The sequence below is a fragment of the Serinus canaria genome, chromosome 8, assembly GCF_022539315.1.
Source record: "Serinus canaria isolate serCan28SL12 chromosome 8, serCan2020, whole genome shotgun sequence".
NCBI classification, from domain to species: Eukaryota; Metazoa; Chordata; class Aves; order Passeriformes; family Fringillidae; genus Serinus; species Serinus canaria.
The window spans coordinates 23,158,287-23,161,751 of NC_066322.1; positions in this window are offsets into that span (position 1 = coordinate 23,158,287).

The window sequence follows — 3,465 nt, forward strand, 5'->3', positions numbered from 1 at the left end:
CTTCCATGCTATACCTTTGATTTTGTGCTTGGATTTGAATTTTGAAGGCTTCCTTTGCTAATTGTGATTGTTGGAGGCTCAAGGCAGTCTGAGGAAACCTTGTCAGTGTCAAAGACCATTTCCTGCCAAACAGATTCCAAACCACATCTTGGGCTCAGTGGGGATTTCACTTTGTTGTCTAACAAGCTGTGCAAGCAGTCTTTGCTGCAGTGGTTTTCTAACCATGCCAGGCAGGTTCCTTTGCAGCCAGCCTCCTGCATGCTGGGTGACCCTCCATGGTGAGTTGTTTGGGTGATCCAGATCTTGCAGGAACATGGAATACCTTTTCCAAGACTGATGTGATGCTGCTGGTCTCTGCAGAACCTGGAGTAATCTCAGAAGCATGAATTGCTCGATTCATCCAAGACAGAGTTCACTATTCCCAAACAGTCAGGCTTCATTCCTCCACATCTGTGTGGACGAGGACAGTTCTTTAATGGGAACACATTGGATTCCAGACACTGAAGCTCAGCTGGCTGCGTGGTGCTCACAGAAGTGTACTGACACAGAGGGGGCAAAAAGCCTTCCAGCCCTGTTCTGTTGCCAAGTCTGACAAAATCGACCTCCCCACCAATGCCACTGCAGAACCAGTAATTATTTGTGCCTGCCAGGGTGTGGGAGATGGTGGTGGTTGCAAAGCAAGTCCAACATTTTTTGTGTTCTCATGAAGAGTTCTTCTAGGTAACAGTGAAGCAGTGCTTCTTTAATCCAGCTCTGAATTATAGAGGCTAGATATTAATCTCCAGATTTAATTTACTGTGGAGCATGTATTATCTCCTCCTGCAGTAAACCCCACACTTCCTTCTGCTGGAAGTCCAGTGGTTTTAAAGATAACTCAATTTTAGTATCACACTCACAAGTCTGGACTAAGAGCTAGTATCTGTTAAAGCTTTCAATTTCTTCTGGCTGTTACTGGTCAGCATTTAAACAGGAGGCAAGAGATGGGTGCAAGGTGAGGAAGTGGAATAGGAGACCAAGGTTTATCAAGTGTATGTACAATATTCTACAATACTAGCAAACATGGTTTTACTGGGGTATTTGATGTTAAAGGAGCAAACTTGATCTTTCTTTATTCTATTGACAGAATTGTTTCTAATTTGTAACTGTAAAACTATTATTTACTATTACTGGGAAGAAAATATTAAAAAATGTTACCATTAATAACCTACTGATTGTTCTGGGAGGTCTTGCTGATTCTGGTACTGATGCAGTGATGAATTTTGTAACTCCCCAAGACATCTGTGCATCTTGGGTACAGCTCACCCCCACAGCCCTGTTCATTCACATAAAGATCTGATTTGTGTGATCCTTGGGGTGTCCTGTGCAAGGCCAGGAATTTGGCTCAGTGATCATTGTGAGTTCCTTCCAGCTCAGGACACTCTATGATTCTAATGTCATGTTCCTTTCAAGAACTGGCAAAAAAGTTAATGAGCTTTAAGGGAGCAGGCAGGTGTTGAAAAAAGTGAAAGTGTGTCTGGGAGCTCAGCCATAGGTAGTGAAGGGAGAAGGAGCCGTGGACTTTTTAGCATCTACAAATGACAGCTTATGGTTTTATTTATGTTCTTAGTGCTTTGCATATTAAGGAGTGTTGAACATGAAAGTACTGCTTAACAACATTCAGTCTGGTTTTTAATATCTAATCCATCATGGCCAGTTAAGTGGGGAAGCGATAATCCTTGCCTGCACTTGATGAATGGCACAGTCTAAACAAGGATTGACATTCTAATGAGGAGCTTAAGCAGCTGGGATACAGAAAACTGAAAATTAACCTGAAATGACATGTACATTTTCCCAGTAAAGACAGAGCCAGCAGTGAGTTTACTGTGCATGGATCTGTGCTCTGCTTCAAAAAGCCAGAGTGTCAGAGCACTCCTGGGTCTTGAGCAGCATGTTGAATTACTAAAATTTAAGAAGAAAGAACTGCCTGAGCCATGGTGCCATCCACTGCTCTCTGCTGCACCCACCTGAGGCACCTTGGGTTTGTATATCACATATATCAAATATTTTTGGCTTTTGATATCACAGAGCTCTTATAAGAGGATTTGGAAACAATAATGATTTCTTCTGTTTTCCAGTTCCAAGTGGAAAAGAAAAAAAACCAATATTAACAATAGCCTCACAACCATAATGTGAAGGATAACACTTGACAGTTACTTGAATTTTTATCTTGGAAATTAGGATTGCAGCTCTCTAACTGATCTATTTTTTCTGCCTCCAAATCATAAGAGTGAGGAGTGCCAGCCAGAGGAAAGCTAATGTCACAGGTACAACTTGACCAAGGTGAGTGCCTTAGAGTGAAAGATCATGAGGTTTTCTTTAAGTCTGAAAGCCATATGTTTGAGATGACCCCTCTAAGTCTGGAACTGGTCTGCTCACCTGCAGCTTTGATGGGAAAAGTTCTGGAAATGGCTGCCTGGAAGCAGTTTGGCAGTTCAAACATTGTCTGTCATAAACAGAATTATTTGTTATATAATCCATGATTCTAATTTCATGTTGCTTTCAAAAACTGGTGAAAAAGCTAATGTTAGTTAATACTATTTGATGTTAATGTTAGTATCTACTATTTGAAACATATTTGTCACTGAATTCCTGTTCTCTGTATTCCAGCAGCAGTATTTTTTGCTTAGGCAGTAGCTAACAAACTCTCCTCTGCTGTTTATTTTCTCACTGAAAGTTTTTAATCCCATTAAAAGCCCTGGGGAACTTAACAGTTCTCTATCATTTGCTGAGAACCATTAATCAGGACTGTGTTGAGCTATGGTTCATAAAGGTAAATTAGAAGAGAACATAATACCAAGGCCCAATATTAATGTGTTTAGTTAACAGGGATAAGTTTACAGCCTCACATTCCCCTGGGAAAATGACCTCATGGTCTCCACTGTACCACTTACTAAAGGCACATTCAAATTATGTTGCAGAAATGGAGGCTCTGTAGCAAAATCTTTCACCTCACAAAGTTGAGCACCACTTCCTACATTTGAGCAACTAAAAAACCAAACCAAAACAAAACAAAAAGTTTCCAATTTAAGAGCAATCTATAAATCTGCCCCACCCTGTTTCCTGCAGTCAGTTCCTTTTGCAAAAAGGTTTTAGATATCAGGACTGTATTATAGAACTCCAAGTTTTCCTCCTGCCATCTGCAAAGAGATGTTCAGAAAGATTATACTGGGAAATACATGGAGAACTGTTTTTTTCCCCATAACTACTGGTTTCATGCACACCTCAACTCCTAACCTATAGTCAGTGCCTGATGTACATTTCCTCGCTTTTCCTCTTACTTTCTACTAAAGGAATTATTAGCAACCTAGATGTTTTGGGAGAAAGGGGAGTAAGAGTTGTCCCAACTGCATCAGGGCATTTTCCAAAGAAGGCAAGTGCAGGAAATTTCCATTATGGTGAGCAGAAAGAATAATAAAATCAATATAT